Genomic DNA, 13823 nt, shown 5'->3' with positions numbered 1-13823 from the left:
CCTGCAATCTAGATGCAGCCTAACATTCAGCTGAGGTTTCTGTGCTGTGCCTTACAGAATTGAAGCACTGAACTTCAGCCTCCATCATTAAAGTTGTGAATTTTACCGGTGAGAATTAACTCCAGGGGCACAACATGTGATTTACTTAAAAATGTAAAAAGCACTGAAACATCGAGGATTTGTCAGTTCAGAAATATGGTTTTGAATTAGTTAAATGAGCAGGAAACAAATTAAATGGGACATAAAAACACAAGGGTTTCTTGATTAAATAAAGGAGTTTCTTGGAAGTGTACAATTACTTGTGCAGTTTCTTTGGACTAAATAAACATTACATGGGTTCTGTTGAAAATATTACACTAACACCACGCAGAGTAATGGAGACTTGCACATCATAATGATATGCAGAGATTGAAAAGCTGGATACGTACATTAACTCTATATTTTCAGCAAAGGGTACACATTTTTTAATGAAGTATGTCATACCAATACATTCAGAAATGAAATGTAACACAAAGTCTAGAGATTCTTGAAAAATGCAATACGGTCTCCTGGAAAAACTAAATTAAGCAATAAATATTGTTTTTTAATAGAAATGTGTTCTTTGAAAGAATAATAAAGATTAAAATAGCTGTCATAAGTTGTGTACAGATGAGTGAATGGTTTTGATTGAAAAAAATAAAGTTCACTTAGACAAACTTAAGTGAATGCTTATGTTATGAGTATGAGTTTTTAAATTATGGTAAAATCAAGGATATTACAGTAAACTCTCAATTTAATGGACCTCAATTTAACCAACTTCTGAAAAAATGGATGCTGTCTGCCAGCCTCCCCTCAGCCCCAAATAAATGTCATTGACTCACCAGAACTGCTGGTGTTGGAGGAGCTGCCACAACTGCTGGGCCTGGAGTAGCCGCTGGGGCCACTGCCACGTAGCTCACTCTCCCAAGTCCTCTGCGTTCTTCCCAGGTCTCAGACAGAGTGCTCCCTAGTACGCTTTGCAAGGAGTCTCCAGTCCTGCAGATTCAGATTTAATGGCCTTTTGGATTTAACAAAGTACTGGATTTAACATCTTAAGTACTGATGTGCGGGAGATCACTAAATAATGTTTTAAATTAAATATTAATTCTATGGGCATTATGAGTATTATGAGACATTTCATTCCCACATTTGTTTCTTTGTTTGCTTGGGTCCATGGGAGATGAAACCTGATTTGCCGCAAGCAGTAATAAAAGATGGTGCTGTCAAAGACTTTTCCATACTGTCAACTTTTAAAAGGAAACAAACTCGGCCATTGTTTTGTTATGGTGAATGGGATGTGGGAATAAAAAGTCAAATCTGATCAAATCAATTAGCATACCTTTTTTCTCTTCCAGAAAAATCTCCCTTCTTCCCACTGCGTTTCCTGCTCCTGATCAATATTTTGGCTCCTCATTTAAAAAAGTACTGCATTAGCTTCCTTAGTTACAGGATCGCACCAGCAATTCCTCTTCTATATCTGCCCTGAATCCTAACACTTTCTAGAATCACTACATAGTAGGATACAGACCCTTATCATATAAGTGTGACCTAAATTTTTGTTCAAGAATGTATGACCTTGTATTTGGCCATATTAAAAGTAATGCTGTTCTAATGATCTTATCTTGCTGAGCAAACAAGATCATTCCATATACCTGACCTGTCCCTCACACTAATAAATGCTTCAATCATTTTTGTGTCCTCTTAAAATTGTATAAAGAATTATTTTGGATTTTTTCTGGGGTCATTGTTAAAGATATTGTACCTTTTTGGGGAGGAACAGATCTGTGCAGGTCCCCAGTTAAAAAGCTGCTGTGGGATATTTTCCAATTTACAATAAATTTGTGAGATCAATCAGATAAGCAGTTTAAGATCTATTTTGTATGAGCCACATTGATTTATTTTGCTATTTTTTATTTTTATCCAAATGTCATGCATGAATAAGTTAAATGCCTTTCAGAAATCAAAGTATAATCAAATGTCAAAACAATTACCTTTATCAGCCAAACTTATGATCTCATAAAATGATAACAGCTTTGTCAGAGAAAACCTATTTTTCATAAAACCATGTTGAATGGCACTAATTATACTATTTTTCTTTAATTTTTACTGATTATGGTTTTTCTTTTTGTTTTCTGTTTGCACAGCACCTAGCGCAATGGTGTCTTGGTCCATGACTGGGCCTTCTAGGCGATGTCTACATGGCTGTGTTATCTGGAAACAAGAGCAGTTATTTTGAAATAACTTTGGCATTGTCTAAATGACATACACACTAATTCAAAATAAATTCAAAATACTGGGTGTGTGATTTTGATTGTGGTAAACCACTCTGTTCCAAAGTCTTCGGGTGTGTCTACATGTCCACAGTATTTCGAAAAGACCGGCCCTCTTTCAAAAGAACGAAGGGAGCATCTACACGTGCCATGCACTCTTCGATTTGAAATTGAAGGAACGCAGCCCAAACATCGAAAGCTGGACCCCAATCCTGCATGGGAAGAGTGCCACCTGTCAAAAAACAACATCAAAATAAGGCATGTGTAGACACCCCATGGCCCACTCTTTCAAGAGAGGAGTCCTCCACGATGGAGCCCAGCCCGAGCACGGAGACGCCCTGCCCGGCCAAGCAGATCTCTATGACCCATGCATCTGGCCGCTCTTAAAGCTTCATGGACCCAGAAACCCTGTGGCAGGAATCTGAGAGCAGGGAAGGTGTGAAAGCTTGATCCCTAGGCAGCATGTCCTCTCAGCCACCCCCGACAACAGCATCAGGCACGTGGCCAGTGCCTTGCAGTCTCCCGAGCCCCAGTACCCCCCACAGGGCTCCCAGGTATCCATCCCTGAAAACCAGCTGGGACTGGTCCAGCGAGGAGGGCAACCCCGTCATTGACCTCCCCTCGCAGTCGTCCAGCCGGGCCACGGGGAGCTGGGCATCCCCGGAGATCATCGAGGTCCCCCACAGTAAGTGCACAGCAGGGACAGCACCCCGGTGGGCAGGGTGGGGGTGGCACCTCTTCCAGTGGACTGGGCTCAGGCCTGGAGGCCCAGGGCCAGACACCCCAGCTGGCCATAGCCCTGAACATGCCCTCTGCAACTGCCAGTGCAACCCAGCATCCAGACCCTCATCTGCCCACCCCTGGATGTAGGCATCCCCCTTGGCCTCCACAATGTCAGAGAGGATGCATCAGGCACCCACCACTTGTGGGACATTATGCATCCCCACCTCGAGGCACCACCCCTTGAGGTGCCCGAAGGCCCACTTGACCACGTGCCATGCCTGGTTGAGGGGGGTATTGAAGGCCTCCCTGCTGGGGTCAAGGTGGCCAGTATAGGGCCGCATCAGCCATGGCAGTAGGGGGTATACCACATCCGCAACTATGCATAGCATCATGGTGGTGTCCCCAACCAGTATTTCCTGCTGGGGGATGGAGATGCCAGCCTCCATATGCCACCACAGGCTGGAATTGCGGAAGACCCCGACCAGCCCATGTAGATGTCCATGAACCGGCCTTTATGGTCCACCAGGGCCTGGAGGACCAAGGAGTGGTAGCCCTTCTGGTTGATATAGTGGTTGGCACTGTGTGGTGTGGCATAGATGGGGATGTGCATCCCATCCAGGGCAACAAAACAGTTTAGGAACCCCAACGAGGAGAAACCCTCGACGATGGCATCCAAGTCCCCAGTGCAGATGACCCGGTGCAGGAGCATGGCATTCAGGGCACAGACAACCTGCAAGGAGGGAGGCCGTGCACTCTCATGAGGGTGTGGCAGGGTGTTCCCAGCCAGAGACACACTCCCCCTGCCCCTGTCAGCGACCCCCCCTTTTGCCCCCCCCACAGCCGGTGACTCTCGAGGGGTCCCTATGCCCATGGGCCCCCTTCTCCCTTCCTGTGATGGGAGTGTGCCCCAGACTTGACTTACCTCCATGAGCACTGCTCCGACAGTGGCCTTGCCCACCCTGAACAGGTTGCCCACTGAGCAATAGGAGTCCGGAGTGGCCAGTTTCCATACCACAATGGCTACTCATTTCTCGAGGGAGAGTGCAAGCTTCATGGTAGTGTCCTGATGCCTCAATGCAGGTGCCATCCAGTGACACAGCTCCTGGAAGGTGTCCCGGCTCATGCAAAAGTACCGGTGCTAAGTGGCATTGTTCCATTGCCCCAGAACCAGTCGCTCCGACCAGTCCATGCTGCTGGGGTTGCTCCACAGACGCCGGGGTACCAGGGGGTGGGGTGCAGGCTGTGTGGGCTCCGTCTCCTCAGGGGGGCTGTTCTGTCTCCCAAGGAGGAGGGGGGCAGCTGTGGCAACCGTGCAGACAACACAGACAACAGTGCCCACGGTGTCTGCATCCAGTGCAAGGAGCAGGGTGTCGTCGGCCATGGTGCTGCTGCACTGGGGTCCTGCATTGCTCCTGGCAGCTTGGCTGGCCTTGGCTAGTGAAGCGGGGGGAACTGAAGGGGGGCCCTTTAAGGCTGCAGCTGGCTGCAGGCCCCGGAAGGGCTTGGCGGCCATACGACTCTGTCTGTGGCATCTCTGCCTCCCTTCTTTCAAAAGAGAGCTCATACATGTGTGGACGCTCTCTTTCAAAATAATGGGATGGGGTCTTTGAAAGAGTGGGTCGGAACTGCGATCCGCCTTTGCCGTGTGGTCGTGTTCTTTTGAAAGATGGTATAGCAATTTCTGAATTTCGATTTTGCTCTTTTGATGGTGGGCTCCCGTGTAGATACAGCCTTCATGTGTGACAAAATCTTATCATTTGATGGAAAGGATGGACCTGAAGCAATACATTTTGGGAATACACCAAAACAGCCTGGAAAGAAACCTGCAATAAAACATTGGGAAGGGGGACAATGCATCAGAAAGAATGGATCATAGCAGAAACTCTGAGAAAAGTGAAGAAACGAAAAGATAGAAAAGTATCAGGCAAGTACAGCAAAACAAGACCAGTCAAGGTTCTAATCATACATAGATTGACAACTGTCCCATCACATATCTCATCTTCTGCAACTTAGCATCCTTATAGAGCTTGTTCAGATCTAGGAAGCTTGTCATATTTAAAGAAAAATATTTTTAAATGTATAAATATCTAAAAATGGTCTAATAAATCCTTTATCTTATGCACACCTAAAGAGAGTGCAATGAGTACTTTTTGTTTCTTTTTTTCTGTTATTTATTGTTCTTTTATGGAGTAAGCAGATGGCTTCATAAATTTCCCCAAATTCCTTCCAAATACAAGTCATAATCAATGATTAACTACCATTAGGACTGCCTCTTAGCTTCTTATCAGTATGACTGTTCACCTCAACATGGTTGCCTGTTTATCATGATGAAAGACAAAATATTTCTTTAAGCTAACTCCAGTTTGATGCTTTCTGCAACTCAAAGTTTATCCATAAACTCAACGATGCCTTTGGCTCCGGCCAGCTTTGTGCAGGAGCTGTATAGTAGTGTTTCTTCAGTATTTGCTCCTCTCCCTTGAAAATTTTGCCCTCAACTAATGTGGTCGCAGAGATTTTCACAGCTGTTGTTCTGTGGACTCTTCCCCATGAATAGTCTTCTATGATTTGTGTCATGTTTGGATTTTTAAATTTGCAGTGTTTTCTGACATATGTAAAAGTGACATTAGCTAAAATGCATCTAAATTTAGACATCTATATAGGACGTCTTTGAATGCACTAATACTTTTGTAAAAACTAATGTGAGATATTGTGGATGTAGCTGATATTTTTCTGCTCTTCCTTCTTTAATTTAATTCAAGGTGGCTCATATATGAAAGAAACAAAGCACATTTGCGAATGGAGTGGATGATAGGTATATTTGTTTATTAAAGCATGAGCTCGAGACATAGTTGTCCACCTGTAAATTGGGGGTAATATTTCTCTAACTTATTTGGATAAAGCCATGATAAAATCATTAATATTTGCTAAACGTTTATATAGTATGATATTTGGAAGCTTAGGACACTCTAGATATTTCATACACTTTTTACAGGAAAATAATCATCAAAAGAACTTAACTTCATAGAATTGGTTGACTTGGATGACAAACAAATTTGGGTACTAGTGAAATGGAAAATATGAAAAAATCTCACGTATAATATTTCTTTAAAATATAATGATTAACTTAAATAACTAAATATTGTGGCTATGTCTACACTACAGCGATCTGTCAACAGAAGTTATTGTTAAAAGAGATCTTGTGGCAAAACTTCTGTTGACAAATCCTATCCATAGCCACAGGTGGATCAAAAGAGCAATCTGCTCTGTTGACAGAGAGCAGCCAGCTTTCCAGGCCATTCTCTTCACAGAATGGTCAGCCAGAAGCTCATCAAACAAGGCTGAACTGAAAGTCCTGTCTGTTGGCAGAAGGCTCCACAGCACGTCTACACAGGTTTTTGGGAACAGAAACAGTCAACAAAGGCATTATTCCTCATCATGGTGAGGCAAAAGTTCCAAGTTTTGTCAACAGACTGTCAACAAAACTCCTGGGCTATATCTACATGACTACATCTACACTAGCCCCAAACTTTGAAATGGCCATGCAAATGGCCATTTCGAAGTTTGGGACTAGTGTAGACACGAACCACGAGAGGCTTTTCCCAGTAAAACTGGGCTTTTGTTGGGAAAAACTGGGGCATCTACATGCAAAATGTGCTTTGTCGAAAATTGGTCACCAAAACCTGGCACATCAGGAAAATAGCCAGGCATAAGGGGCTGCTGACAATGGGATTTTTTACAAGCAGAACCATGTCTACTCTGCTTGAGTTCTTGCATAAAAATGCAAATTAGCATCATGAATATACACATTAGCCACATTAATATGCAAATGAGCCAACATTTTGAATTTTGAGATTGCTTATTTGCATCAAACTGTCACCATTAGGGCTCGGTGTAGACACAGTCTTTGTGTGTAGATGCAAAACTCACTAGTGTAGACATAGCCAGTAACTTCAATGTCCATTTAGACATTAATAGGATGATGAACGGAGGTTCTTGTAAGAAAGGTACATGAATTTCACTTATTTTTACCTTTTGTGTGATGAGAGGCAGGTACTTCATGTTTTTCTCTGATATTGTTTTAATGCCTTGCAGTCCCAGTAGGATTTGGGGACCCACTGTGCTGTGGACTGTATACACAAATTATGAGAGAGAGTCCCCTCTCCCAAGTATGTCGCAGTTTAAATACAACAGCCAAACAGAAGAAAAAGCAAAGAGAGGTGAAGTGACCTGTCCAAAATCTTACAAGGGGTGAGTGGCAGAGTCAATATTAGAATATGGGCCTCTTGAGCTCTACTCCAGTAGCCTAGCCAGTACAAAGCAATCCCTGTCGACATGTTAAAAGTGTCAAATTATACATTTGGTGCTATGAATAAGAATAAGAATATTTACCTAGTCTATAGATTAATTTAACTTGCTCACTTGATTATTTTATTCATCAATCCATAGAAATTTAGTCTGAATAAAGACTAATGAAGATTTCAGTTTCACCTTGTTTATCTTTTATTAATAATAAAAGGAGTTTACATGACATAAACATTTTATATGTTCCATCAGTGACAACAAACCACTCTCCCTTACAGCTTGCTTCTAATGAATTTCTGATGATTTTTTCCTAACGTGTTCATTTTCAAACATCTCTATAGCTGGGTCTACATGTGCCCCTTCCTTTCGAAAGGGACATGTTAATAAGCAGTTTTGAAATATGCTAATAAGGTGCTGCAATGAATATGCAGCACCTCATTAGCATAATGGCAGCTGAGGCGATTCGAAAGTGCAGCTTTTCGAATCGCGCGCTGCCCATGGAGATGGGACCTTCCAAAAGGATCCCCCCCCAGTTTTTGAAAGCCCTTCTTCTGATCACCAGATAGGAAGAAGGGATTTCGAAAACTAGGGAGGGTGTCCTTTCGGAAGGTCCCATCACCACAGGTGGCGCGCGATTCGAAAAGACACACTTTCGAATCGCCGCAGTAGCCATTATGCTAGTGAGGTGCTGCATATTCATTGCAATGCCTCATGAGTATATTTGAACCTGCTCATTAATATGCCCCTTTCGAAAGGAAGGGGCACGTGTAGACCTAGCCTAAAAGTTTATAGAAATATTTATAGCCATTTTTACAGGACCCAAACAGGCAACTGATCTTTTCCCCTTAAAAAGTTTAGAAATCATTACAACTTTAAAAAAAAACCAACAACTATGATATCTTCTAAGAACAAAATAAAGGGCTACATCTACATGAGAGATATAACACTGCCAGTGGATATGTCAGGATTTGTTGACAAGCTGTTGGCGAAGCGCATTTTTGCAAGTAGCTGCTCTGCGTTTTTCTTCTAACAAAAGCCCAGTTTTGCTAGGAAAAGTCTCTCATGTAGACATAACAAAAGAGTTTAGAGATAGAAAAAGACCTGCTGACTTAACTGGCCTGCCTCCAGATAATGTAGAATTTTCTCTGTGTAGAACAGGTCTATTTTTAAAAGACTCAGATGACAGAGATTCTAAAACCACACTTCAGAGATCATTTTACAGTACAATAGGTTTCACTGTGAGCAAGCTTGCTCTGTTAATCTACCCACATTTTCCTTTTTTTAATTTCACCTCATCATCCACTTCAACTTCCTTCTACCACCTTAAATGATTCCTGAATTACTGATCCACTTCTTTTGCAGATTAACTTAACTAGCTGTAGTGCAATGAAACTAAGCAAGGAAAATGTAAACTACCCATGTAAGTTGTTCTAATATTGAGGCACTTGTCTTTTTTAGATTGCAAAAGCACTTGAATTAGACAAGACAAATCAGTTGAAAATACATATTGTAAAATAAAAATGTGCTATGGAAAGAACAGGAACTAAGACACTAATAGGTATTTTCTATTGCTAATATTTTTGCTTTGACAATTTTATCTGCTCAAGAGGTTCAGTCTTTATCAATTGCAAAAAGCATGTGCTCCAAGAAGCTGCTGTTTCACTTACTTACTTCACTGCAGATGTAGGAAGTGACCTTTATGACAGTCGCCCCCACACCATGCTTTATGGATAGTGCTTAAGAATATGGGTATCTATAACTCAAAGATGCTTTCGACAAAATACCTCATGTAACCTATTAATTTTAATGTTATAATCTCCTGGATCTGTATATCCTATTTTTGTGCTTGTATCATTCTTGCATTTGAAATTAGGAGTATGAAATATGGACCTGTTTATAGCTCTACGTCTACACTAGCCCCAAACTTCGAAATGGCCAAGCAAATGGCCATTTCAGAGTTTACTAATGAAGCACTGAAATGCATATTCAGAGCTTCATTAGCATGCAGACGGCCGTGGCACTTCGAAATTGACGCGCCTCACCACCATGCGGCTCGTCCCGACGGGGCTCCTTTTCGAAAGGACCCCACCTACTTCAAAGTCCCCTTATTACCATCAGCTCATGGGAATAAGGGGACTTCGAAGTAGGAGTGGTCCTTTTGAAAAGAAGCCCCGTTGGGACGAGCCACGTGGCGGCAAGGCGCATCAATTTCAAAGTGCCGCGGCCTCCCGCTTGCTAATAAAGGAGCCCCATCTGGACAATCCGCGCAGCTGCAAGCCGTGTCAATTTCGAAGTCCCGCGGCTGCTGGCATTCTAATGAGGTGCTGAATATGTATTTCAGCACTTCATTAGTAAACTTCGAAATGGACATTTGCATGGCCATTTCGAAGTTTTGGACTTGTGTAGACACAGCCCATGAATGGGGACTGAGACATAATCTTATCTGTTACTTCAGAAATGGATTTCAAACTGTGAAAATACCTCGTCCACCAAAATCCAAAACAATCAGATCCTGGTTGTTGCTCTGACATCCTCTGAGTACTACTTGAACCAATCAATTGGATTGCCAGCCTACACTTGGACATCTAAGATTGGTATTTTGAAACCATACTAAAGAAGACAACTTGTCGATTTCCCACCCTTTATTTGCAACTTAGTATGCAGAACACACTTTGCATCTATAGTTTATTTAGCACAATGGAATTAGAGTGTTGAGAAAAAAAATCTAAAGGACAGGGTATCTTTGGCAATTCACTCTTTTCTATCTAATTTGTAAACCAGTTAATGCTCCTTTAACTTTTAATGCCATACCTTTTCATACTTTCTGGCTGATGATAACCTAATAATGAATTAATTCTATCAAGGTACTCCTTTTATTTCTTCACATGTGGGAAGAACAAAGACACCCACAATTTACAATCTGACTCTTCCAATTAAGGATCTGACAGGGTATTGTGCAAGGTATTCATAGTACAATATTTGTCAGATTGTTTGTTCTGTGAATTGCTTCTCTGTCTCTGTGCAATTACGTTTGATTTGATGTAATTAAGGTTAATTGGTGATAAGTACAGCTGATGACAGACTAAAAGGAGTGGCTGAACAAAGGTGATGCAGACACAGATTTATCTCAATTGTAAAGGAAATGGTACACTACTGGGGAAAAACTGAACAACAATCTCACTTTCAAGGCAGAAGCATTAAATTGCCTAAAATATTAAATTTTGATGTTGTGGTTTCTTATTTATATTTTTTTCTAGTAGCAATTGCCTCCTTCCACTTTCTGTTTTTGGAGAACATTGCTGCAACAACCTCTGCAAAACCCGGTTTAGGATTACAGCACACACGTCAGCTTTCACATTAACTGAAAAATAATAGAAAGGGATTTTTTTCTTACCTAAATAAGGTTGTTTTGGTGATGTGGACTTAGATTTTCAGTGGGAATTGGGAGTTTGTACATTTCCCCTGCCTATGCTGCCATGTGTACTGATGTGGATGGCTGACTGCTACCTGAGTGAATGATTAGAAGTAGAAAACTACACTGAAATCTATTTCAAGTAATCACCCAAAGAAACAGCAAATTTGATTGCCTAATACCGGGTTGTATTTAATAAAAGGTTGAATTAAATTGTAGTAAAACCATTTGGGACACTTTAGCATGGCAATTTAAGAGTGGGGATGGCATTACATGGGACATTCTGGCTACAGTTAAACTAATGAGTTCTGCTGGCAAAAAAATCCCATTTTGTCTACAAAACTGGTGGAACTGCCACCCAGAGTGTGTTTTGGTGACAGCTGGACACCAAAACTCCTCACTTTTGCCAGCATCTTTCTGCCTCTCAGCACGAGCCATAATGCTGCTGTAGACATATTCTGTCAACAAAAAAGCTGTGTGGAGTCTCTTGGGAGCTTTCTCTCGACAGACAGGGCACCCAAAACAACGGGCAGCCCTATCTGCTGTGCTTCCGGTTGCCTATTTTATCGCTTTCTGATTGGCTTTTGTGTGTGGCTGCATTCTGTTGACAGAAGTTTTGTTGTGAAATCTCTTCCAATAGTGACTTCTGTCAACAGTTTTCTGTAGTGTAACTGTAGCCTCCTAGTAAAAGTTTTGTTGTGTAAACATCCCCTCTATCATCCTGATTCTGAAAACTGCAGTAAAGGAGAACTTCCTCATCGAAATCTGAGCACATACCTATGGCCCCATCCCTTAAAGAAAAATGAATTTTTGGATTCCTGTGTCCATGCAATACTCCACTACAGATCTTGGAACTCCATGTAGGCATACAGAGTTGTAAAGTAGAGCCTCTTTCAGGAGCAGACACATACAATACTAGAAAAGTGTTTTTTTTCTTAAATATTAATGTATTCTGAGTAGTATCCTGTGAAATTACTTTCTACATCTCTGGATGTCTTTTTTCTTATTAGAGGTGACACTGGTCTCCTTTATGTTACTCTTTCAAAATCAGTTCCTGGTGCAGATATTTCTGCTGGTATTGCAACATTGAAATATTCTTGTTTCTGAGCCCTCAGTGGCTATGGTTACACTCACAAGTTTTTCTGGCAAAACCCTTTTTTGTCTACAAAACTCATGGAGCATGCACGGTCAAAATGCATTTTATTGGCAGTATCTGGACAAAACGCAGCACTTTTGCTGGCAGCATTCTGCCTCAAAGCTTTGAGGAAGAATGATACTGTTGACAGATTCTGTTGACAAAAAGGCTGTGTGGCCACTCTGGGGGAGGGGAGGGATGTACGCCTTCTCTCAACTGACAGGGAATCCAGAACAATGGGAAGGCCTGTCTGTTGTGTTTTGGAGAGCCTGTTTTGTGGAGAGAGAGCAGTTGGGCAGTCCAAGCTGAGTGCTCTACCAACTGTTTTATGTGGCTGCACTCTGTCAACAGAAGTTGTGTTGGGAAAGTTCTCCCAACAGTGACTCCTGGTGACAGAGCACTGTAGTGTAACTGTAGCCAGTGCCTGTCCTTTCCTACAGACAACCTCCTCACCTGAGATTCTCACCAGCAATCACAGGCTTCACCACAGTAGTACAAATCCTGGAACTTTATGTACACTGGACAGACTGGGGAAAACCTTCACCAAATAATAAATGGACACAGAACAGATATCAAGAAACTCCATACACCTAAGCCTGTCAGTGAACACTTCAATGGAGTGGGCCATTTTGTTAAAGACCTGAGAATTTGTGTCCTGCAACATAGAGAATTTAACAACAGATTAGGGTGAGATTTCTGAGTTAAAGTGCATATTCAAATTTGACACATTAACATGTGGTATGAACAGAGACATCAACTACCTCACACATTACAAGGACTGCTTCCCTTCCTTTGATGCTCGTAATTATCTCAGAAAGGACAATTAACATACACCTACCTCTCACCCCCTTCCTTCTATTCTATTGACCTATCAGTTTTTATTGCAATTTTTTTTCCTTTTTGGTGCTCTGTACATATATATATATGTCAACCTGTATTGGAAACTAAATTGATCTGAAGAAGTTGGTCTGTCCCATGAAAGCTTATCACTAAATAAATCATTTCGTTAGTCTTTAAAGTGTTACATTTCTGTAGCTTTGTTTTGTTGGAGTACAGACTAACATGGCTACCTCTCTGTTACTATTGTAGCCAGTGAGTTTATGTGATACTAAACTGTAGAGATGGTGAGAGGAGAGGGATGTTTTGTTGCTGTTTTGTTCTGACAGATATTAAAATTTAATAAATATCTGTATGAAGTTTGCTTAATCAAATGTCAGAGAGATCTTAAATCTATCAGTAAAGACCTTAGTACACACAGGGGGCAAAATCAACAATGAAGGTAAAATTCTCTACCAGAAAAGGATCTTTAAGAGCTGTATTTTTAGTAGCATCTGCTTTGAGTTAATTGTTCTCAATAGGATACTCAGCTGCCATTTAATCCCCGTATTACATATTAAAGAAGTAGAGAATACATTGAAATATGTCATGGGTATCAACAAAATCCTAATTTATGGATAACACAAGTTGATTGGTATCTCCGCTCCAGCCTATTAATTAGTACATTTGATGTGTGTGTCAGCCCAAGAGGGAGGCATATATAAAAGGACCCTTAGTGATACTTTTTGATATCTCACAAGTATATGTACTATTTTCTCCAGTTTGTCTATATAGACTCAGGGTATGTCTACAAAGCTAAGTTATTTAAAAATAAATGGTTCCAGAAGATATATTAAGTAATAGGTTTTTTCAAAATAATGCTGCTACAAACAAATGCATTTCAAAATATCATTTAGATATTTTGAAGTACAACATCTATGTACAATACAGCCTATTTCAAAAGAGAGCCATTGGAAGCACTACAGGCTTATTTCAAAATAGGCTCTATTCCCTGTCTACTTCACTCTTATTTTGAAATAGCTATTTTGAAATAGGTATTATTCCTCAAAAGGCGTTTCTACACAGGCCACTTTCTTCGAAAGTGGCATGGTAATACATGGCCTGAAATATACTAATGAGGCATGGA

The 13823-nt window shown here is 41.3% G+C and overlaps 1 long non-coding RNA gene across 26 annotated transcripts in view; it reads right to left on the bottom strand.

The window, feature by feature from the left end:
• Positions 1 to 13823, bottom strand: part of LOC142024106 (uncharacterized) — a 130250-nt gene that overhangs the window by 83128 nt on the left and 33299 nt on the right. For 21 of the 26 annotated variants that reach the window (XR_012648402.1, XR_012648413.1, XR_012648424.1 and 18 more), the window contains 2 exons: positions 3934 to 4834; positions 861 to 2520 (listed from right to left, as the gene is read on the bottom strand). This is a non-coding gene — a long non-coding RNA (uncharacterized LOC142024106). Of the gene's footprint in view, positions 1 to 860; positions 2521 to 3933; positions 4835 to 12313; positions 12516 to 13823 lie in introns of all 26 variants that reach the window. The other 5 variants (XR_012648406.1, XR_012648431.1, XR_012648435.1 and 2 more) reach the window with 5 other exon arrangements.

This window comes from Carettochelys insculpta, chromosome 1 (genome assembly GCF_033958435.1).
Source record: "Carettochelys insculpta isolate YL-2023 chromosome 1, ASM3395843v1, whole genome shotgun sequence".
Taxonomy (NCBI): Eukaryota; Metazoa; Chordata; order Testudines; family Carettochelyidae; genus Carettochelys; species Carettochelys insculpta.
Note: the sequence above shows the minus strand (reverse complement) of the source record. Positions and strands in the feature narration are given on the sequence as shown.